The sequence below is a fragment of the Vulpes lagopus genome, chromosome 1 (genome assembly GCF_018345385.1).
Source record: "Vulpes lagopus strain Blue_001 chromosome 1, ASM1834538v1, whole genome shotgun sequence".
Lineage (NCBI taxonomy): Eukaryota > Metazoa > Chordata > Mammalia > Carnivora > Canidae > Vulpes > Vulpes lagopus.
In genome coordinates, this window is record NC_054824.1 from 66,278,516 (window position 1) to 66,304,221 (window position 25,706).

The window sequence follows — 25,706 nt, forward strand, 5'->3', positions numbered from 1 at the left end:
AACCAAACAAATGCATTACAGATGATAGATAGACAGATAAACAGAGCAGCCTCATTCATGAACAGGGATGCAATAAATGTAAGCAAAAATTGGTAAGCCAAAATAAGCAACAAAAGAACATTATAGCACAATAAACTGGGTTTATTCTGGGAACCTCAGGTAGGTTTAATACCCAAATGTCAATATAATATACCACATTAAGAAAATAGAAGAGAAAAAGAGCATCCCAGCAAATGAAGAAAAATTAGGTAAAAATTGACACACATCCATGATTTTTCAAAATTCATTTAAGAATAGAAGTGATCTTTCTTAATCAGAAAAAGAGTACTATAAAAAAATTCTTGGGCAGCCCTGGTGGCTCAGTGGTTTAGCGCCGCCTTCAGCCCAGGGCCTGATCCTGGGGACCTGGGATCAAGTCCCACATCGGGCTCCCTGCATGGAGCCTGCCTCTCCCTCTGCCTGTGTCTCTCTGCCTCCCTCTCTCTCTCTCTCTCTCTCTCTCTCTCTGTGTGTCTCTCATGAATAAACAGATGGAATCTTTATTTAAAAAAAAAAATTCTTCAGATAAAACCAGCAAGGAATTATCAAACAATGGTGAAACACTGAAAGCATACTGTTTCAGAATACAAGTAAAATTGTTATCACAACATTTATACATCTGTTCAAATATACAAGACAGTCCAGTCAGTGCAAAAGAGGGAAATAAAAGGTATAAGAATTTAAAAGATAGAAATAAATTAATCCATAGAGTAAATGACTATATAAGTAGAAAATATGTACAAAAAAACTATTCTGCAAGCTATAATATAGTTGACAAAAATTTAGGAAAACCTAAATAAATGAAGATACCATGTTTATGGTTGAAAGATGCAATAAAAACCATTCTTCCCAAATCTAAAATTACCAATGTAATCGCAACCAAAATTCCAAACAATTTTTATAAGAAAATTAACAAGATGATTCTAAAAAAATTTTTTTAAGATTTTATTTATTTATTCATGAGAGACAGAGAGAGGCAGAGAGAAGCAGGCTCTACGCAGGGACTCAATCCCAGGTCTCCAGGATCAGGCCCTGAGCTGAAGGCGGTGCTAAACCACTGAGCCACGCAGGCTGCCCTGATTCTAAAATCTATATGGAAATTCAAATGACTCAAAACAGCCAAATCAATCATGAGGAAAAACAAAGTTGGAAGACTTACTCTATCAGATATCAAGAGTGAACAAGTATAGACAAATAAAGTAATATATTTGAATAGAAAATCCAGAACAAGACCACATGCATGGACATTTGCCTTTATAAGGAAGGCGTAAAAAATAAAAAAAAATAAAAATAAAAATAAAAAAAAAAAAAGGAAGGCGTTACTGCACAACAGTCACAGAAAGAGGATTTTTTTTTCAGTAAACAAATGATGTTGGCCCATTAAATATCTATACGGAATAGAATGAATCTTGGTCCCTACCTCACATCATATAAACTAATTAGTTCCAGGTAGATTACAGATCTAAGTGTGAAAGACAAAACAACAGAGCTCAAAAATGGTAACAGAAGAAAAATGCCCTCACATGCTCTAGAGAAAGATTTCTTATAAGTCATAAAGTACTAGCCGTAAAGAATCACTATGCTGGAATACATCAAAATTATCTTTCATCATAGAACAGCTCTTCATTGACAGAGTAAAAACAGCAAACTACAGATTAAGAAAAACTATAGCACACACAACAAAACACAAAATGTGTAAAACTGACAAGCCAAAAGAAAAAGGGGCTAATAAGACCTTAAACAAATACTTCAAAGAGGATATTTTTAATTTTTCAAAAATAACACAGTAATCAGGGAAATGTAAAATAAAACCATAATATAATATGACACTATCAAGAGAATAATATCAAAAAGAACTGGGACATCTGGATGACTCAGCGGTTAAGTGTATGCCTTCGGTTCAGGGCATGATCCCGGAATCCAGGATCAAGTCCCACATTGGGCTCCCAGGGAGCCCTGCTTCTCCCTCTGCCTGTGTCTCTGACTCCCTCTCCCTGTGTCTCTCATGAATAAATAAAATCTTAAATAATATACATAAAAAAGAACAATACCAAGTGTCAACAAGAAAGTGAAACAACCAGAACTCAAATGTACAATTCTGAAAAGTAGTTTGTCATCATTTATTAAAACAGACAATATAGAAACCTCTATCTTAGCATAGGCTTAGCATTCCCAGTTATACACCCAAGAGAAACAAATGCTCAGATACAATACTATGTACACAAATGTTCAATAAGAGAATGGATAAATACACTGGCATGTTCCTACAGTGGAACAGTATACAGAATGAAAATGAATGAAACACACTACATCCCACAACGTAAATACATCTCCCAACACTGACTGTAAGAAGTCAGACTTGAGAGGGTACATAATAGGTTTCTGGGATACAACCAATGATCTATTTTGTGTTCTGGGCAGTGGTTACACAAGAATTCAATTTGTGACAGTTCACTGAGATAGTGTACAGTTCATATCAGTAGTGTACAATTTTCTGTGTGTGTGTATATATGTATGTATATATACACACAGAATATATATACATATATGTGTGCATATATACACATATATTTGCTATATATACACACATTATATATGTACGTGTGTGTATATATATGTAATTATATATATATAATTTCACACAAAAGAAATGAAAAAAGGTGAAGACCAAGACAGAGGAACAAGAACCAAATTTACCATACTCCCACCTCAACAACAAAAACAAACATAAAACATATGGAACAAAGGTTCTCAAGAAAATGAAGGTCATCAGAAATGAAAAGTCACATCAGAAAATGAAGGTCACGAATCACTCAGAGACTGTAAACAAATAAAATGAGCTTCTGATTTCCCCTTTTTACTGAAAGGAGAGTATATTCAGGCCACAGCCAAGGACACAAGAACCTAAGAGGACAAAGGCAGCTAGAGTTTTCAGAGCAGTAACAAGAAAGAAGACGGCTACAAAGAGAACTGTGAAGGTCTGCAGAGGGTCCTCCGTGAATATTTAGCTGAGTATTTATCAGTGTGTTCATCACGTGTTCACATGAGAAAGAGATAAGAACCACAAAAGGATTAGTGGCAACAACAGCTACTGCTCTCATGGAGCCTGGAATGGTGTGTTTTCTGTTCCCATTAGTCAGAATGGAAACCTTGTAATTCCTAGGACATTGGATAGAGTACTTAGAAAAGCTTTGGATCAGTAGTGGAGTAAGTGAACCTTAATGCTGATTTGGTACAGCCTAAAAAAACAGTTTAAAAGATGTGAAAGGATCAAACTTTCAAAGAAACTGAACTGCATTCAAAGCAAAGCTCAAGAATATTTGTAAGAATATTTGTAAGAATATTGTAAACTAAAAAAAAAAACTAAAAAAAAAAAAAAAAAGAATATTGTAAACTGCTGAGTGGCTCAGCAGTTTAGCGCCTGCCTTCAGCCCAGGGAGTGATCCTGGAGACCCAGGATCAAGTCCCTCATGTCAGGCTCCTCGCATGGAGCCTGCTTCTCTCTCTCTCTCTCTCTCTCTCTCTCTCTCTCTCTCTGTCTCTCTCATGAATAAATAAAATCTTTTTTAAAAAAAAGAATATAAGAATAAAAAATACCTTATCATCCAACCAGGTAAAATTAATAGTGTCTGATATATAATAAAAATTACAATTAGCATGCAAAGAACAGGAAAATATGACCCCAAAACAGGAAAAATTAAAGCAGTCAAAACCAATCCAGAATTGATACAGATGATAGAATCAGTAGCTGACAACATTAAAACAATTATTACACTGCATTCTATGGGGCGCCTGGGTGCCTCATTGGTTGAGTGTTCAACTCTTGATCTCAGTGTCATGAGTTCAAGACCCATGTCATTAAAAACAAAAATTAAAACAATTACTGTAACTATATTCTGTTATAGTAAAAAAGTAGGGACTTAGAAGATACAAAGATGAATCAAATTGAATGTAGTAAACTACACTGTCTCGAGATGAAAAGTACACTGGGTCTTTTATAGCAGAGTAGACACTGCAGAAGAAAAGATAAATAATCCTGAAGACATAGCAATAATAAATACAAAGAAAGAAGGGGGGGAATGAAGAAAGGAAAAGAACAAGATACAAGTAAGAAAACTTCAAAAGGCCTAATATACATATAACTAGAGTCTATGAAAGGATAGGAGGGAAACAAATATATTTGAAGAAAGAAGAGCAGGAGCATTTTAAAATTTTATTAAAACTATAAACCTGTTGAACTAAAAAGCTCAAATAACCAAACTGAAATAATATAAAGAAAACTACACTGAGGTATATAGTAACAAAATTGCTTGAAACCAGTGATGACAAAAACAAAAACAAAAACAAAAATAAAAAACTTAGAAGTAACCAGAAAAAAGACCCAGGAGAAAGATAAAAACAACAGATTTCTCATTGGAAACAATACAAGCTAAAGGGCAGTGAAGGAATATCTCTAGAGCACTAAAAGAAAAAACTGTCAACCTAGAATTCAATATTTAACAAAAATATATTTCTAAAATGAAAGAGAAACAGATCTTTTCAGACATACAAAAAAAAAAAAATGGAGGAATTCCACACCAGAAGACCTACACTCAAAAAAATGTTAAAGATGGGATGCCTGGGTGGCTCCGTGGTTGAGTGCCTGCTTCGGGGCCCTGGGATGAAGTCCCACATGAGACTCCCCGCAACAAACCTTCTGCCTAGGTCTCTGTGTCTCTCATGAATAAATAAGTAAAATCTTAAAAATTTTTTTTTTACAGTATTTCAAGGAGTAAGAAAATGACATCAAATGGAAATATGGACCTACACAAAAGACTAAAGAACACGGAAACAATGACTATGTGAATAAACTTTTTTTTAATAAACTTTTTTTTAATTATACATACCTCTTTTAAAAAAATTTTAAAGCACAAATAACAACATACTATCAATTTTATAACATATGGAGAAGTAAGGATCCCAGGATCCCAGGACCCTGAGATCATGACCTGAGCCCAACCCAAGATTGGCCACTTAACTAAGCCACCCAGGAGCTTCAAAAATATATCCCATAAATATGCTTGAAATTAGATTTTAAGATATTCTCTCAGAGGAAGCATGTCCATGCCTCTAGCACAGTACATATGTGCTTCACCATGTTTCCACAGGGTAACAGTAACTGTTACCTGTTCAGTAGAACAGGTAGAACAGCAGAAGGTGCTTACACCATACATGAAGTTTATAGTACCACTTTACGGCAGACTACCATAGGATAAAAATAACCACTAAATAACATTAAAAAATTATACCTGGCTGCCTTTTATCCAGTTGAGAAAGTTCCCCTCCACTAGCTTATTGAGTATTTTTAATCATCAAAGGGTGCTGGATTTTATCAAATGCTTTTTCTGACTCTACTGAGATGATCATGTAATTGTTTCTTATTCTACTGATACATTACTTAATTTCAGATGTTGAAATAGTATTACATTCCTGACATAATCTCACCTGATCGTTATATAATTCTTTTTACATGTTACTAGTATTTAGTTGATTTTTATATCCACATTCCAAAGAAATATAATTATCTTTGGTTTTACATCTAGGTAAAATAGTGGCCTCATAAAAAAAAGAGTTGGGAAGTGCTCCTTCCTATTCTTTTTTTTTTTTAAGGATTAGTAAAGAATTGGCATTATTTAATTTTTCTTTAATTCTTCATTAGATAAATGTTTATCAATTCTACTGATCCTTTCGAAGAACCAGCTTTTGGTTTCATTGATTTTCTCTACTATTTTCTATTATCTATTTCATTAACTTCTGCTCTAATCTTTATTGTTTCCTTCCGTTTGCTTTAGGTTTAGTTTGTTCTTCTTTTACCACTGTCTTAAGTGGGAAGACTAAAGTACTGACTTGAGGTCTCTGTTCTTAGTACAGGCATTTACAAGCTATAAATTTCCCTGTAAGCACTATTTCAGCTGCACCCCATACATTTTGACGTGTTGTATCTTCATTTTCATTCATCTCAAAGTATTTTCTGATTTCCTTTTTAATTTCCTCTTTGATCCACGGGTTATTCAGAGTATGCTGTTAATTTCCATATGGTGGTGAATTTTCCAAATTTCTTCCTACCATTGACCTCTAACATCATTCCACATGCTAGAAAATATATATATTTATATTATTTCTAGCCTTTTAAACTTACTGGGGTTTGTTTTACCACCTAGCATAAATTCTATGCTAGAGAAGCCCATGTGCACTTGAGAATAATGTATATTCTATTTGGTGAGGTAGTCTATAGATGTCTGGTAGGTAGGTCTAATTAGTGTATAGTGTTGTTCAAGTCTTCTGTTTCCTTGTTTTCTAACTGTTCTAAACATCAGTGAAAGTGAGGTTTTAAAGTTTTCCAATTATTATCGTTGAGTTGTCTATTTCTCCCTTCCTGTCAGTTTTGCTTCATATATTTTAGTTCTCTATTATGTGGAAATAACAGAAATACCCAACAACTCCTAAGTGGATAAACAAAATGTAGCATAATCACACAACAGAGTATCTGGCCATAAAAAGAAAGTAAGCATCATGCATGCTACAACACAGACAAACCTTGTAAACAGTATACTAGGTTAAAGAAGCCCATCCCAAAAAGAACAGATACTGTGATTCATTTCTATGAATCCTTCTAATGAGTTTCCTGAAGAATCTGTAGAAAAGGCAGATTCATGGGTGCCGAGGACTGCAGGGAAGGAGAAAAGATGAGCTGGTAGGGAATGAGATCTAAAGCATACATAGCAAACGATCTAAAGCATCTCATAGCAAACATTTGTTTGGTTGCTGTAACGCTTTAACTGTTTTCCAGAATTCTGACAAAGTTAGTTCTGACAATTTCTTGCTTGTTTTTCAATGTGTCTGTAGAGACAAGTGTTTGGCATTGCCTGTCTCCATCATTTGCGCTGAAATCACTCTTGGGTTTACTTTTAAGATATTAAGCTGGGAGAAACTATCAAGAAAGTTTAAGCTGTTTCAAAATAAAAAGTGAACTTAGAATAACTTCTGCTATTCTATACGTTGATGCTCAAATTCTCGGATCAAGAAGAACTCCAAGAATACCAGGACTCTTCTTATCTTAAAAGGAAGTAAACTGATAAAACAATGTCTTTGTGAATCAGCAAAAATTGAACTAATCTCAAAGTACTAATTCAGCCATGATACTGTGCTCTGTGTAACTTCTATTATCTGATTACTTCCTGAAACTTACTATTAGTCATAATAATACATGTCAATTGTATTTGTGAAATCTTTTAAGGTATTCATAATCTAATTCATTCCGGACAACAACCAATGAGGTAGGACAAAAAAGGTAACTGTGCCTTAGAAGGGCATTCCTCTTTACACCACACTGGTAAAGGATAACACGGTCAAAAAAAAAAAAAAAAAAAAAAAAAAACATTGGAAGCTCATGGTCTTCCATTCAACCTGCACCCCTCCCCTATGGATGCCCAAAAGTCCAAATATGAACAATCAGAGGTTACACATATAAATATCTCAAATTCAGTAACAGTTAACACTGTTAGGCACTCCAAATGAGGTGTTATTTATCTTAAAAGCAAAAAAACACATATTCATTAGCTGTTAACAGGGAAAGGATTAATAAATGTCCATGTGTACGTTCTTATTCAAAATTACTAATTCCGGGGCGCCTGGGTGGCTCAGGTGGTTAAGCATCTGCCTTCGGCTCAGGTCATGATCTCAGGGTCCTGGGATGAAGCCCTGAATCAGCTCCCTGCTCAGAGGGGAGTCTGCTTCTCCCTCTCCCTCTGCCCATCGCCCCCACCACCTTGTTCATGCTTGCTCTGTCACTCTCTCAAATAAATAAATAAAATCTTTAAAAAAAAAATTACTAATTCCACACTGATTCCAGCAAAGCAATGCTTATATGTGTTGTCAGTTGGGATATGAACACAAAAGGAACTAAAATGATTCTTGCTACTATGAGCAGCTTCATATACTTTCTAAATTCCTGTTTTTATCCTATCTAAAACTAAAAACTGAGTACCAAATGCAAGCAGTAACATAACAAACTACAAGGCTTAGTTGCTCAAATGAAGTATCGCGAAAAGTACCCTAAAGATGATGAATGGAACATGTCTTAACATGCCAAATCATTTCACTTTTCTAACTGAGCTACAAAAGTAATCAGGAAAAAAAATCAAACCATTGCTTAAAATATACTGTGTAGCTTCTAAAAATGAACCATAGGTTTGAAATAGTAAAAATATGTATTATACAATAAAGGTTACATCAACAAATAAGAATACATTTTTTATTTTCAGGTCTAGCTGGTTACTGAGTGATGGTTTGAATCAAATACTCTAGCCAGTAGGCAAGTATTATTTATATGAGTAATGCCCTGTGGTAAATAATTCCAGGTTCACTAAGAAGGGCCCATAGTCCAATATCAAGGACAATGGATTTCTAAGGCATTTATTATTTTCTTCTCACCTTCCTTTGCCTTTCTTAACTGTAACACAGGAAAGAGTTATTAAATTCAATGCCTGAGCTTCTCAGACTGACCTCTCTTCTTGGTGAGGCAGATACTGTTGGTTACATACCCAATCTTTCCTCTTCACTTACAAAACCCCCATTTTCTTTTGGTGACCCTGAGCATAGTACTAGGGGAGAGATCAAGATTGGTCTGCCAGTATGGCATCCATTGTTCCTCTCTGCCAACAACTGACACAAATGGGGCTACGTGACTCAGCTCTGGCAAATGAAATATGAAGGGAGGTTTCTGGAGATACAGAGTAGCAGAAGAGTTATCAGGAAAAGTTTTATTCCCTAATAGTACAGGAGACAGAGCAAAAAAAGAAGTTCCTTTTTTTCCCCTTCTCCTTCCTCTTTGCTTCAGATGTCCTCATATGAAGGGGGATAGCTGGAGCTGCTGTTGTCATTTTATAACCAAAATGGAAGGGAACTGCACAGCTGTTGAACCCACCCTGGAACCAGAGATTCCAGACTTTTTGTTAAGTGAAATACTAAATGTCTGTGCCGTTTAAGCCCAAACTACTCAAAGGTTGGCCCATGGACTACTGCTAGTCTGCAAAGTGTGTGTTACTAGTCCACAACAATAATGCCTGACAGCAGGCATTCAGAAACTTTATAGCAATTTTATATTCCCACATTTTTACTGTATTTTACAAAATAAAACTCTGCAATGAATTAAAAGTAAAATAACAACAACAACAAAACTGGTCCTTCACCACATGGTGGAAAAGCATTTGTTTAAGCCAATTGGGTAAAAAGTTGGGTAATAAGTTACTTGCAACAAAAAACATCCAGGGACTCAGCAACATCCAAGAGAAAGCAATATATGCAAGTCCTCTCACAGCCTCACCCATTTTAAGGGTAACCTTTCTGCAAATAACATACCAGGTGAAATTAAATAAAAATAGAAATGAGTATCATTTGGAGGATGGCATTCTGGTCTCTCATGTAATCATTTATTTCTAAGGATCCCAGAACACTATGGAAATGGAAAAGGGGAAGATGTGTAAAAAAATTCAATGCACATACAATCCAAATGATATGAAAAAATTAAGCTCTAAAGGAATAAAGCACAGATGATAAAATCATTATGCATTCCTGATGCCATAATTATACAACTACATTTCAGACATCAATTCTCTTTAGAATATAACATTACCTAACTTCATTAAACTAGTTCAGAGCTCAGTTGAGCTGATCCATTACAGCATCAGATTGAGCCATGTGACATTCAAACTTGTGAGGCTGGCTTTATATAAAATTAAGCAATGCATTATGCAAAACTGTTTTTTAACCCATCTATTAAAACTCTTCTTCTAAACACAATATCCAGAAATATAAAGCTATAGACTTAGTAATTACTAGGAAGATGTAACAAGAAAAGACCTAATTTATGGTTCCACCTCACGGGGTTTTGTTTTTCTATTTAGTAAATTAGGAAAGTACTTAGGAAAAGGAGTCTATGAATGCCTTCTTAGGACAGTCAAAAATGATAGATGAGACATACAAAGAGAAATCTCAACACAATGAAAAGCCCAATTGCACCTGAGATAGCATAACTTTACAAACGTCTGCAAATGCCCTTTATTTTTCAAAAGGCTATACATCGATTTCTCAAGGAATAATCCACATTCTGTAATCAGTAGCTAAAAGAGCTTGTCCTGAAATTATGGGTATAGTTAACAACTTAACTGCCTAATAAGATGCACTCTCACTGATTAAAAGTTTAACTACTAAACAAGGTAAACCCTATTTTGGGGGGGGGGGGCAAAAAAATACACATATGGTATACTTATAAAACCTGCATCTTACACCAAAGTCCTCCAATCTAAATAGAATCAAAACTCAAAATTTTATATTTAAATTGCCTTGGACTTGAAATATGCCACAAATAAAATTCTTTCATCAGGAAATACAATTTAAGGTGAGTTTTTTTCTTTTTACCACAAGTTTATTCCCACTACCAGAAGTCCCAATTTGATTATGTCTTTTCTCATAATATACATTAGGGTTACTGAACATATTTAAAAGATATATATTTTTTTAAATCCTGATATAAAGCAAATGCTTTAGTTGGAACAAAGTACAAATTATTTTTATTTTAAAGAAGACACTTATGAAGATTACATATTTACTATAAAATTCTTACATATGTGTACTTTTATGAAATACTTCCACTATTCTGCAATTTCACCGCTTCCAAATCCAAGAACAAAATTTATACCTAGAATGACATTTTTTTAAAAAGGAGCTTGTTTCACCATATCACCACACTTTCTAACTAATTAGAACACTCCTGTACTTTATAGTTTTCATTGATTAAGTCACCAGATTAAAGAACAGAAGCATGATGTACAACCAAGAGCTTCTTGATTGTAACATCCATAACATGGAATTCTTACTTGTAACACATACATGGGTATTCTATGTATGTATAATGAGACATCTTAAGTTTTTTTAAGGTAATGGTTTTCCTGACCAAAGGTGTGCTGAGCGTAAAACTGCTCTAAAAAAATTAAGCCTTAAAAAAAAAAAAAAGCAAAACATTTGCTCAGTTGCTTCTGCTCAGAATTATATACTTTTACTCCTTTTTCTTGTTTTTAATTAATTAAGTGCTATCTTTTCAAAAAGTAGCCTCAAGGAAGTTGTTCCAAACACTAAAGCTGTTATTTGGAGGCAATATAAGCATTCTTCAAAACTGTCTTCAGATCTACATTTATAAACCATAAAAAGGAATTAACGTATGTGAAGACCAACTGCAAACCAGGCACTGAGACTCTTCACTTATCCCTCATACTAATTCTGTAGGGTGGATATGCTCTTAGTTTTAGAAATAAGGAAACCAAGGTCAGGCAAGTCCTGTGGCTGCACGCTCTACCAATTGAGCCAGTCAGGCCCTTCTCCTGTTCTTCATCATTGAATAAGGTCCAGCCCAAGAACTGGGCTGATGTAGTCCTGGCCCTCATCTCTAATGTCAAAAGGAGGATAAAGATCCAAACTCTAAACAAATGGGGATGGGGATAGTGTACAGACCAGTAATGTTTGGGATCTCTGGATTACACAGGAGTCCCGCTCATTTCTACATTCCTCCTCCAGTGGACAAGTAGAGCAACAGGGACCAACCCCTAAGACTAGAAAACATACCTTGGACTGCAACGCTCATTCAGGCATCAGAGGAACCCTAGGCCTGGGAGTCCTGACCTTTTCAAGTATCCATCCCATCCTTGGGCAAAGGGAAAGTCTTCATCATGCTTTTGGTTTGATCATTGTCTACCACCACCACCCCCTCCCACCTCACCAATAAACAGAATCTGGAGAGCCTAAGGTTAAGTGCTTAGAGAGGAAAAAAGAAACTATTGCTAGTCTGAACTTTCAACATTTTTACTTAGTTCAGCATTATTAAACCCAAGGCCACTGTTGTTCCTTTCTAATTCAGAAGCAGTTGGATTGGGATCCCTGGGTGGCGCAGCGGTTTGGCGCCTGCCTTTGGCCCAGGGCGCGATCCTGGAGACCCGGGATCGAATCCCACGTCGGGCTCCCAGTGCATGGAGCCTGCTTCTCCCTCTGCCTACGTCTCTGCCTCTCTCTCTCTCTCTCTCTCTCTGTGACTATCATAAATAAATAAAAATTTTTAAAAAAAAGCAGCAGTTGGATTACTTTAATGACAGACACACAGAGTAATATTTCTTTTAACAGTGGCACTAAAGTAAGCCCCCACCCCCATCCCATACTCAAGGGCCTTACCACTTGACTGCCTTCTCACTGAAAAGCACCCTAATGTCACAGCCATCTCTACACTGACCATCCTTTACAGAACTGGAAAATTCAACACTGGAGACATTCTGCTGCAACACCAGTGAAATTAAATTGGCTATTAGGAAGTAAAAAGAACAAAACTGTCCTGGTTTAAACCACTTCCCTAAGCCTTGTATCCCAGTGACCTGTAGTCCTCATGTGATAATATGGGGATCTTTTTGAACTTCTTGTACTTCTTAACTACATACAAACATTCAGGAGTAATTTTTTTTAAGTACATTTGTTGAAATTCTAAATACAAACAGTCTTCAATTCAACTTCGCTCCTGCCTCAACCCCCATCCCTGCCATCTTGCTTTCTCAACATATCTTTCTATTCACACCCTAAGCAGCTAAGAACAAAAATCTCTATAAAGGTTCCAAGGACTTAAAATTCTTGTTTTTACCACTTTGTGGTCTACCGCCATGTTCAAAACCCTGTATAGCAGGTACCTTTTAACTAAGGAGATCGGAAAACAACAAAGTCCCAGCCGCCCGGCTGTCTTCTTTTCTAATTATTGAAAAGGGAACCTGTGGAGGGATTAAAGATTTAGCCTTGCCCCAGAGCTAACAGCCTCCCTCTACCAGAAATCCTCTCTCTCACTGGCCTAGGCAATCAAATCTAGATCTCTGGCATCACTTTATAGGAAATTAATAATGGCCCTGACAGTCTGGTCAACCACCCACAAGCTCTTTAATTTAAAAGCCATCATAAAAAAAAATAAAATAAAAGCCATCATAACCCCCACCCTCCCTTATAGACTCTTCTATGATGCGCTAGCAGACAACAGTGGGGTATCTAATAACGAACATTTCAAAACATGTATGACAGAACATTAATTTATGATCTAGAACTATACAGCTTTAAAAAAAATAAAAACACTTTACATTATTAAATACATCCTTTGTGGAAGATGTTTAAAAAGAAAATAAGAAAATATACCTGAAAACCTAAATTCTGAATCAATGATTTTAGGCAATATTTTCTCAAAACTTGTAGTACAGACTTTTTAATTCCTTTAAAAATGTTTAGTTCAGAGGAGCTATCTCATCTTGGAGAATTTTTCCAGCTTGATCTTCAATAGCAAGTAGCTCATTCAAGTCAACTCAGGAACATCTCTAGTGAAAAGATTCTCACTGAACTCCTTTGGCAAGTTATTCCATTGTCTGACTGACCTCACTGTCAGGTAAAATTTTAGCAGGAGATTAGAACATTTTTCTTTTTCAGTCCACAATAAAGTTGTTTTTAGATCAAAAAGCATAGCTGCAGCATCCCTGCTGACACAATAAGATAAAGCAAAGAAGAAAAGCACCAGTTAATACCATTCAGCTACTATAGAGTTTATTTCTAAAGCTGTGAATATAGTTTTGAAACATGAAGCTTAAAGTAACATGGACAGCCAGAGTGTGTGGTTTTTGTTGCTGCATTTTTTTAAATTAAATACTTTAATGGCTATTTTGTCCATTCACCTTTCTTTTAATACCAAAAAAAGAAAAGAAAAACATTTCATGTTAGTAAATGCTTTATTGACTTAACTTACTCTTATCTGAACAAAAATGACCCATATCTTCACAACCTCTAAAAGCTTGTGGATTTTTTTTAAGTCCAATATACAAAACATCACATGCAAAGACTTTGCTTTTAATCCTTAAAATACAGCCAGGCAACTAGCACTAATGGTCTGTCTCCATGCATAGTCTGTTCCACAAGCCCCTCAAAAGGTTCTAAACTGACAACTTTCAGCTACCCTAAAAATAATACAATATTTAGTTCAAAAGAATTAAACATCAAAGATATCTGATTTTATACGCTTTTTAGCTTTTCATACCCAAACTCACATTCTTAAAGGATCTATATACCATTCAAAATAATGTGTTCTACCAATAATGAATTTATTATCATCCATATTAAGATAAAAAGCATGTTCATTCATCCACTTTATTCATTTGAATACATTATTTGAATACTCTTAAAATATTCACTAAAAACGGGCAAAACAAAGCTTTGGACCCACATGCTTAAGTACCCTTGATTATACAGTTAATTTATTTGGTTGGGTTCTGGAACATAGATATACCTATATATTTGTTAATTATACCCATCCCTAATATGCAAATCTATGAGGGTATCAAAGATAATCACCATCCCTAATATGCAAATCTATGAGGGTATCAAAGATAATAAAGGTGGTTCCATTCAATCCTCTCACTTTCTAAAACCAACGTGCATCTCCCCCAAAAAAGCCTCTTCTATATTTGGAATGAAAATTAGCAGAAAACAGGCTTCTGCTCCACCTAAGATCTATGAAACATCCTACCACACACAAAGATAAATTTAAGCAAAGTGGCCCCAACCTGTTCTCTCTTTGCCATCCTATCACACTTCCTCCTGTAATTCCACCAAGGTATACTTTGTTAGAAACAAAAAGGCCACAGGGGTTTGAATGAAGAAACCCAGGCTGGCAGTCAACCACACATGGGCTGAGCATGATGGGTTTCCCTCTGAAGTTCCTAACTCCCAACTGTGACCAACAAGTATGCCTGCTCTAGGCACAATGCTAAATCAATCCAATCAAACCCTGCCTGTAGGATTAGTGGAAAGTGCTAAGAAGGGGTTATCTGGAACAGTTAGTGGTCCTGAAGCAAAAAGTGAGACAGTTTCTTAGCTATTTAAGAACCTCATCAGGAAAATTGGAGACTGAGTACTACCTATGCAGTGAATGAAACAAATTTCCCTTTATACCTCTCACTCCATCTCTGTGATTATCAAGTGTCTCTTCCTTGCCACTCTGAGAAATCTGACTAATCAGATCAGTACAAATCCTTTTCAGAAAATAAACTAATTCCCAAACCTAAAAGCCTGAAGTTGCTTTCTCTATTTCTCCAGTTTCAAAGAAAATATACACAACCAGAAACCAAGGAAATAATGAATTTCCATGGTAATCTGAGATCCATATTAAATATCTACAGAATAAGAAAGGAGAATACTATACTGAGAAATTTTCCCCTCACAAACATAAAGAAAATACCAAAGGAAAAAAAAAAAAGAAAATACCAAAGGAAAAACTGATTCCAAATGAGCAGTAGTATGATCTGCCCATCCTCAGGATACATAATGAAAGCCACCACTTTATTTAGACCCACTGAAAACCCAGAGGGCACAGTTGGAAAAGCGTGGAACTTTTGAACTCAGGGTGGTGAGTTCAAGTTCCACACAGTGTATAGAAATTACTAAAAATAAATTTTAAAAAAAACTTTAAAAAAGTCTTTAAAATATATTACTGAACACTTATACAGAACTCTCCAGTCCTCTTTTACATGCATAAAGTGCTTGCATAAATATACAAACATTAACACCTAGGATCCATGTGTCATTCAAGAAAATGATAGCTGTAGGCCCAGAATTAATTAATACATTTCTTGAGTTTCCACAATGGAGTAGGAATACTTTCAAAGCAAAGGAATTTAATAATATGCATTAAAAAATAACTAAACAGAAAAAAAAAATAACTAAACATCTAAAATAACTAATTTTAATAAGCCAATTTATATGTGTATATATTTTAATCTCAGAAACAAGACAAAAAGAGAATGCAATGACCATCTCACTCCAAGTCAAAAGCAATACAGCTCCACAAAATAATATCCTCGCCTAAATATGTGCATAAAGGTTCACTGCTCTTTCCGCCACACTGCAAAATGCCCTCTGCCTCTACACTAAACAACATTTAAGACACATCACCATAACTGACTGTTGTGTTCTTTACAGACCTTTAGGGGTTGATATGACTTGCTAGGATTAAAACTGACTATACCTCATTACATCCTCAAAAGAACCAAATATCATTTCAACTACATGAACAAATATAAGAACTGCTGCACAGAGAATATTTTCCAAAAATATAGCTATTAATATACAATAGGGACAAGACCCTTCCTTTTCTGCATTTTCTTCCATATATTATTAGCAGTCAAGAAGTGTCTATTTTGAACCCTTTCTAGACTTACTTGTTTTGCTGTAATGCTGACAGAGATGCCCTCTTTTACCACCAACACATAAACAAAAAGTTCTTTCACCTCTTCAGGAGCTACTAGTAACCTCGACTTAGCTTATACCAAGAAATAATAAAGAATGGTATATCTACTGAAGTTGAAGGTAGAACAAAGCACACCCAGGATTCTTAAAGTTGCCAGGGAAATAAACAAAACTGAGATAACCAGTAACTTGAACTGATTTCATTTCTGCTGTGCATACCCATCAGTATACCAAACACAATTTTTAAAAAAACAATATCCTTTATCTCCTCCTCACCTCTTCCAATTAGTTGACCTATGCTAAAGGAGCAATTTCCCAAAATTTCAAGTAGTAAAAAAACTTCCTCTCAAATGAAGCCTTACAAATAACATGAATATAAATTGAAAATAAGAGTTCAATGGTAAGTATATTTTCAAAATTCAAATATAAAGCCTTCACATATTATAAAGTCAATTACCAAAAATTACAAGGTTGATTTAATTAACATATACTGAAATCAAGGGTTATGAATAAGAATCATACATGCAAAGTAAATATACAAAAAGGAACTGACATATAGATGGAAATCAAAAAAATTCTGATTGTTGGGGCAGCCCGGGTGGCTCAGCAGTTTAGAGCCGCTTTCAGCCCAGGGTGTGATCCTGGACACCCAGGATCAAGTCCCACACCAGGTTCCCTGCAAGGAGCCTGCTTCTCCCTCTGCCTGTATCTCTGCCTAACTCTCTCTCTCTCTCTCTCTCTCTCTGTGTCTCTCAGGAATAAATAAATAAAAATCTAAAAAAAAAAAAAAAGAGAGAGAGAAAATTCTGATTCACACATATACACTGCTTAAGTAACAGACTGATTTTTAAACAAGTTACCTCAGAGCCTTGGGATGCTCTTCAAACAGATGGCAAAAAGAAAAAACCATTTTAAGATCTGCACAAAATGGTTTACTATAATAGCAGCAATTAATGCATTAGGAGGTGCTGGTATATTAAAATTGACTTTACTTTTAAAATGAAATTATTTTAAAAGATTATTTTTAAGTAATCTCTACACCCAAAGTGGGGCTCAAACTCACAACCTGGAGATCAAGAGTCACAAGCTCCTCCCAACTGAGCTAGCCAGGTGCCCTAAAATAAAATTCTTAATAAATGTTTATGAAAGCCTTAAAAGCACCTTCACAGAACACTGAACAACTATTTCAAATACTATTCTAAGCCAGTTCTTACTACATTAAACATCATAAGTCTAATCCACCTCCCAGGAACATCTCCAATGAGGCTGGGGTGAGAGGAGAGAGGTCTATTCTTTCTAAAATAAAAAATACAGCAATTGTTATTTGAACCTGAAATCTAAATATGTCTGGTAAATCAGTATAGACTGCTGTCCCCCATATTCAAAGATGAAACTGATGATGGTTCCTCTAATCAATCTACAGAGTCCACAAGATTAGCCATGTCACCTAAAGATGTACCTAGCAAATTTTGGGGGCTGTAAATATTCCTGCAGGTTATCATCTCTGCCCCAGTCACATAAGTCAAGTGCAACAAAGTGCAACCAGCTGGCCAAGTCCAGGCTACCACACCTGATTTTTAATGATCAAAAGCTAAGAATGACATTATGCATTGAACTGTGCCCTCCACCCCCAAACAAAAAAACATTCTGAAGTCCCAATTCCTAATATCTCAGAATGTGATCTAATTTGGATACAGGGTCTTTTACAGAGGCAACCAAGTTCAAATGAGGTAGTGACAGTGAGGACTATTCCAGTATGACTGGGAAATTTATACACAAGGACAGAGACATACACAAAGAAGACAATGCAGAGTCAGAAAGACAGCCACCTACAAGCCAATAAGAAAGGCGGGAATAGACCCTTCTCTACTAAGAAGGAACTAACCCTGCCAATTTCTGACTTCTAGCCTACAGAATAAATGTGTTATTCAAGCCACTCAAATTTGTGGTACTTTCTTACAGCAGCCCTAGCAGACCAACCCAGGTGGTTTTTACATTTTCAAGTGAAAGAAAGAAAAATTAAAAGATAGTATTTTGAAAAAAGAAAGATACTATTTTGTAACATGTTAAAATTATATGAATTCACATTTCAGTGTTGTACTATGTAATAATAATTACTCATTCATGTATTGTCTATGACTGCTTTTGTGCTGCAATGGCAGAACTGAGTACATGCAACCGAAGTCCCTAAAATATTTACTGTACAGCTTTTTACAGAGAAGTTTCCTAATTTGAGAATAACTATTTTGTCACAAAGCATCACACCACATGGTGAAGATGAACTCCAAGGTCAATCTCTTATATTTTCTGTTACCACTTTCTTTTAGCTGTTCTTCAGTACCCCTGCTTTTCTTCTGAAAATGAGCTATGTCATATCTACTTTCCAATATTACTGTGTGTACATCAAGTGCTAAATATAAATGCCTCATTAAGCTACAAAATATAATAAACATAAAAATTATAAAATACCACCCACAGAGAACATAAATAAGTTGTAACAAACAATTCTAAGGCCAACAACTTATATACTCCTGGATCATGAACCTGATAAGCCCACCAATGTTAGCAGAACTTACATAACTGGTAAAACTAGATAAAATACCTGATATAGCTGTCAATGACAAATCCAAGAATTTACAACCATATATATGATTCCACTAAAATTCAATAAGTCTGAGCAAACAAACAAGTGTCATATATGATTTAAGGCTGTGTTTACCTTTTATTATCAAAGTACCAATTTGTCAATCAAACACTGAGGGGCTAACATATGGCAAGAATGATAAATTTTTTGCAATGACTCTTGGATTTACATTTCCTAAAAGGTAAAGCCTCTTAATATTTGTTCATTTAAAAAAAAATAGATCCCATTACTTTGGTCAATTATTTAGCACTATTTACGACAGCTGAACAAAAGGGTCATACCCTAAGACCCAGTAATTCAATTATTAAATAAATACCCAATGTAAGTGCATACACATGTACACCAAAAGACTTGTAGAAGAATATTCAAGCAGCACTTTTTTACAATAGGCCCAAAATGGAAATAATCCATACCCATTTACAGAAGAAATGATAAAGGAATTATAATAAATTCACAAAATGAAATGCTTTTCAGCAATAAGAATGAACAAACTACTCCTACACACAACATGAAATAATCTCACAAGCATATACAGTAGACAAAAAGCAAGATACATGAATAATATCAGTTATACAAAGTTCAATAACAGGCAAAATTCATCTATGGCACGAGATGACAGGAGACTATTTTAGAGAAGCAGCTGGGAGTAGAGATTGATTAAGGATATGAAAGGGGCTTCTGAGGTGCTGGTAATGTTCGATTTCTCACTCTAAGTCACATTCAATTTGTAATAGCATCCTGAGCTATAGAGTTACAACTGGTGCACTGTGTGTGTGTGTGTGTGTGTGTATGATACATCATATTCCAGTAAAATGGTTAAACAAAATATTAAGTTCCACTTCTAGGAGCTGCTTCCTAAGATTACTGGAAATGGAAAGTAATGTGCTCTTTCTGGACCAACTGTCCCAAGATAACTGTAAACTCTGGACAAAATTAAAAAGTAACTATCTGAAGACAAGAGAAAGCAATCAAAGCAGAGAAGACACTATAGGGCATTTACTGGAAAAAGGAAGAGTAGGCCCATCTAAGCACTATTAGGTAACAGAATTTGAACAGAAACCACCCTCTTACTGGCATGAAGAACCAGAGGACAGAGTTCTAATTGACCTCACCAGATGGAAATTGAGGGATAAAATCAAAGAAAACAGCCACAAAGGGAAAGTCCAAAGTCTACATGTAAATTTGGCCCCAAATATCTAGCTATTCCCAGAAATAGGCATGTGTAACGACAAGCATCCCAGATAAGACTAAAAACTGAATTCAAATTTAAGCTGCTGACCATAGGGAAAAATGATTTGGAGCTTGAGGCTATCCTACTAAAACAAACATCAATATTCTTCGGAAGTATACAAGAGATCCAAAATCTTTATAATAAATTGTACGTAATGTCCAAGATGCAATTTCAAATTACTAACATTCAAAGAAACAGGAAAATGTGGCCCACAGAAAAGACAACCAAAAGAAAAAGAAAACCAACACCAAGACAATCTGGATGTTATTACTAGAAGAGGATTTTTAACCTTCACCAAGATTTCTCTATTGTTAACATCTTACATAACTCTCATAGAGCTATAGAAACCAGGAAATTAATGAGAAAATACTATTAACTATTTTTACAAACTTTATGTAAATTCTGTCAATCAATCCACTAATACCCTTTTTCTGGTCCAACTTTTAATCCAAGATCCCACACTGCATTTAGTTGTCATGTATTGTTAGTCTCCTCCAACCTGAGATAGAATTCCTTGGTATTTACAGACAAGAATTTTAAAAGCTGCTGCTTCTAACCATGCTCAAGGACTGAAAATGGAAATATCAGCAGAGAAGTAGAAACTACAAAAAAAAAGAACCAAATGGAAATTCTAGATTGAGAAACATAATACCAAAACAAAAACATCCACTGAGGGGTGCCTGGGTGGCTCAATCGCTTAGGTTAAGCATCTGCCTTCAGTTCAGGTCATGATCCCAGGAGTCCTGGGGACCAAGCCTTGCCTGGTGCTCCTCGCTCAGGAGGGAGTCTGCTTCTCCCTCTGCCCCTTACCCTGCTTTTTCTCTCTCTCTCTCTCTGAAATAAATAAAATCTATTTTTAAAAAATCCACTGAATGCAGACTACCAATGGCAGAAGTGTTGTTACCAAATGACCTATCACAGTTGATAACTCAGGAAACAAACAGGTGAGCCCTAGCACACTGCCTCAGCAACTGCTCTATCCCAGGGAATCCCGAGGGGACTTGAGGAATTAATACCATAGCTCCTGGCTCCAATTGCCAACAATGCTGTGGAACAAACCCAAATAAACTCATTCCAAGAAGTTTATAATGCAAGAGAGGAAGGTTTCGAAAAGAGAAAAGGAGAAATGCATTTTGGATGCTGGCAGCAAAAGGAAGTAGCAGGCCCAAGGTTTAACAACTGACTTCTCTGCCTACAAAATGGTCACCTAGAGGTTTACAGGAGAGGTTCAAGGGGCTTCATGTAAAAGAGCAGATGGAGGGTGGGTGAGAGAGCATGGCTTGGGTCAATATGCATATCACAGGTAAGGAAGGGGACACATGGGATGTGGTCTTCTGGGCATTCTATTGCTATGAGGGCTTTTCTGGTCTGACGGGTGGGATGTTCTCAGTCATTGCAAAACATCTTCATCAGTGCCTCAAAAAAGTGCAGTAAGAAATAAGCAAAATGGTTTTTACTTAGAGTGTGAGTTAAACAGTTTTGTCTATTTCTGGTTTTAACTTCTGGGGTCTATAATTTAGCAAGAGGGCTTGCTAACAGAGTCAATACACTTGAAGATCAATGGCAATTATCCAATCTGAACAAGAGAGGAAAAACAACAATCAGAAAACTGTACAGTGATATGTAATTATGTGGTACAAAATCAAAGATCTAAATGTATTAGTAAGAATAATTGGAGTTCCATAATCAGAAGTCAGAGAGGATGGAACAGAAAAAAATTTAAAAGAAATAATGCCTGAAAATTTCTCAAATGTAGTATAAGATGGAAATGTGCAGATTCTGGAAGCTTAGTGAACCAAAAGCAGGACAAACAGAAAATAACTAAGCACAACACAAACTGTCAACAACCAAAAATAAAAAGAAAATTATTAAAACACCAGAAAAAAATGACAAATCACGTATAAGAAAACAACAATATGAATTACTGGTGGCTTCTTATAAAAAATAATGGAGGCCAAAAGACAGGAGAAGGGCATTTTTTAAGTGCAAAAAGAAAAAAAAAAACACTCTTGGCAACTCAGAATTCTATATTCAGCAAAAATATCCTTCAAGAATGAAGATAAAAATATTTTCAGCAAAACAAAAGCTAAGAGAATTCATCACCAGCAAACCTACACAATAAGAAATACTAAAGGAGGGACAGCACCTTAACCAACTAAGCCATCCAAGCACCCCAGATCCTAAAACTCATTTAGAGATTCAAGGGATTCAGACAGCAAAAACAATCTTGAAAAAAAAACAGTAATAAAACTGGGTGATTCACACCTCCTGATTTCAAAACATATCATAAACCTACAATAATTAAGACAGTATGGTAGTAGCAGATACATATACAATCAATGGAACAGAATGGAGAATCCAAAACTAAACCTGCTCATTCATGTTCAATTAATCTCTGACTAGAGTATCAAGACAATTCAACGGGGAATGAGTACTCTTTTCAACAAAAAGACACCAGGATAAGCGGATATTCATATACAAAAAATAAAGTTGGACCCTCACCCCTACACACACACACACACACACACTCCTCACAAAATTAATCATAGACCTACATATACAGAAGATTAAAGGGCAATAAAACTCTTAAAATGAAAACATAAGTAAAAATCCTTATGACCTTGGATAAGGCAATGGGTTCTTAGATATGACATCAAAAAAAACCACAAATGAAGGGGCCTCTGGGTGGCTCAGTGGTTGAGCATCTGCCTTCAGCTCAAGGCGTGATCCCAGGGTCCTGGATTGAGTCCCATATTGGGCTCCACCCGGGGAGCCTGCTTCTCCCTCTGCCTATGTCTCTGCCTCTCTCTCTCTCTCTCTCTCTGTCTCTCATGAATAAATAAATGAAATCTTTTTTAAAAAAATGACAAAAGTTAAATTCAACTACATTAAAATTTAAAACTTTAATGCTAAAAAAAAAAAAAAAAAAACTTTAATGCTATATACCATCAATATAGTAAAAAGACAACCCACAGTTTGAGATAAAATATTTAGAAATCATGTATCTGCTAAGGGACGTGTAGTATCCAGAATATATATACACTCTTACAACTCCATAACAAGACAAATAATTCAATTTAAAAATGGATAAAGTCGGGATCCCTGGGTGGCACAGCAGTTTAGCACCTGCCTTTGGCCCAGGGCACGATCCTGGAGACCCGGGATCGAATCCCACATCAGGCTCCCAGTGCATGGAGCCTGCTTCTCCCTCTGCCTGTGTCTCTGCCTCTCTCTCTCTCTCTGTGACTATCATAAATAAATAAAAAAATTTTAAAAAATTAAAAAATAAATAAATAAAAATGGATAAAGTCGTTCCTGGGTTTCCGCACCAAAAATAAATAAAATAAAAAATAATAATAATAAAATAGGATAAAAAATCTGAATAGACATTCCTAAAAATACAAAAATATACACTAGAACACACAAGTGGCCGAGAAGCATTTGAAAAGATATTCAACATTATTCGTCATTAATGCAAATCAAAACCATAGTGAGATACCATTACACACCTACCAGGATGGCTACAATTACAATGATAAATAGTAACAAGGGCTAGTGAAGATGTAGAGAAACTGGAATCATCATACTCTGCTGGTTGGAGGGGTGCCTCGGTGGCTCAGTCAGTTAAGCTGCCAACTCTTGATATAGGCTCAGGCGTGATATCAGGGTCCTGGTATCCAGCTCTGCACTTAGCATGAAGTCTGCTTGAGATTCTCTCTCTCTCTCTCCCCCTGCCCCTCCCCCAACTTGCACACAAGCATGCTCTCACTCACTCTTTCTCTAACGTAAATAAATAAAATACATTAAAAAAAAAAAACCACTGCTGTTTGAAATGGAAAATGATGCAGCTACTTTGGAAAATTGTATGGCAGTTCCTCTAAAGGTTAAGAACAGAATTGTTTTAATAACCCAGCAATTCCATTCCTACATATATCTGCACAAGAAGTGAAAACATACATCCACAAAATACTTGTATACAAATGTTCATAACAACATTACTGAAAACATCCAAAACAATCAACTGATATATGATAAAACATAGCATAATCATACAGTGGCATAATATTCTGCAACAAAAAGTAGTTAAGTATAAACTTAAAAAATTTTTTTTAAATCTTTAAAAAAAAAAAGTAGTTCAATTACCTTCCAAAAATAAACAGAAAACCAATGAAGAAAGGAACAAAAAAGTGCTGGGATAAACAGAACAAATAATAAAATAATAGATCTAAATCCAACCATAACAATAATTACATTAAATATTAATGGACTAAATTAAGCACTCCAGTTAAAAGGCAGACATTGTCAGAATGAATTTTTAAAAATAAATAACTGCACACTCTCTACAAGAGACATACTTTAAAGAATCAGAAAGGTTGAAAATAAAAAATGCAAAAGGACATGCCAAGCAAGCAGTAAGAAGCATAAAAAGACTAGAGTGGCTATATTCATATCAGAGGAAGCAGACTCTATTAGAGATTAAAAAGGAACATTTCGGGATCCCTGGGTGGCGCAGCGGTTTAGCGCCTGCCTTTGGCCCAGGGCGCGATCCTGGAGACCCGGGATCGAATCCCACGTCGGGCTCCCGGTGCATGGAGCCTGCTTCTCCCTCTGCCTATGTCTCTGCCTCTCTCTCTCTCTGTGACTATCAAAAATAAAAAAAAAATAAAAAAAAAAGGAACATTTCATAATGATTAAAGACTCCATACATCAGGAAAAATAACAATAATAAATGTATACAAGCCTAATGTTAAGGCTTCAAAAAACATAAAGCAAAAATTTCCAAAATTACAATGACAGAAAGACAAATCCACATAGTTGAAGATTATAATACTCCTCTTAGCAAATGATAAAACTAGATTTACAAAATCAATAATACAGAAGGTCCAAAACACTACTTACCAATCACCTTGAACTAACTGACACAAGAACTCTACACTCAACAACTATAGAATACACATTCCTTTCATCAAGACCAACACACATCTAAATAACCTATAAAGAAAAAAATCACAGATGAGATTAGAAAAAGCTTTGAACTCAATCAAAATAAAAATACAGTATACCCAAATTTGTGGAATATAGCTAAAGTAGTACTGAAAGAAAAATGTATGCTTTTAAATGACAATATTTGAAAAGAAAGGTATCTAATGTCCTAAGAGTCTGCCCCCAAGAAGCTAGGAAAAGAACAAAGCAAAATAAATAAACAAACAAAAAACCCAGATTAGAAAGAAGGAAATAAAAACAGGAGCAGGAGCACCTAGCTGGTTCAGCTGGGTGGAACATGTGACCTTTTTTTTTTTTTTTTTAAGATTTTATTTATTTATTGGAGAGAGATCAAGCATGGGGAGGAGAGCAAAGGGGAGAGGGAGAAGCAGATTCCCCGCTGAGCAGGGAGACTGACCACTGGGCTTGATCTCAGCACACTGAGCTCATGACTGGAGTTGAACA

The 25,706-nt window shown here is 35.6% G+C and overlaps 1 protein-coding gene across 2 annotated transcripts in view; it reads right to left on the minus strand.

Annotated features, from left to right (window-relative positions):
* The window catches only part of ZFAND3 (zinc finger AN1-type containing 3), a 328,565-nt gene that overhangs the window by 251,981 nt on the left and 50,878 nt on the right, over positions 1-25,706 (minus strand). The gene's annotated exons all lie outside the window — the stretch shown is intronic.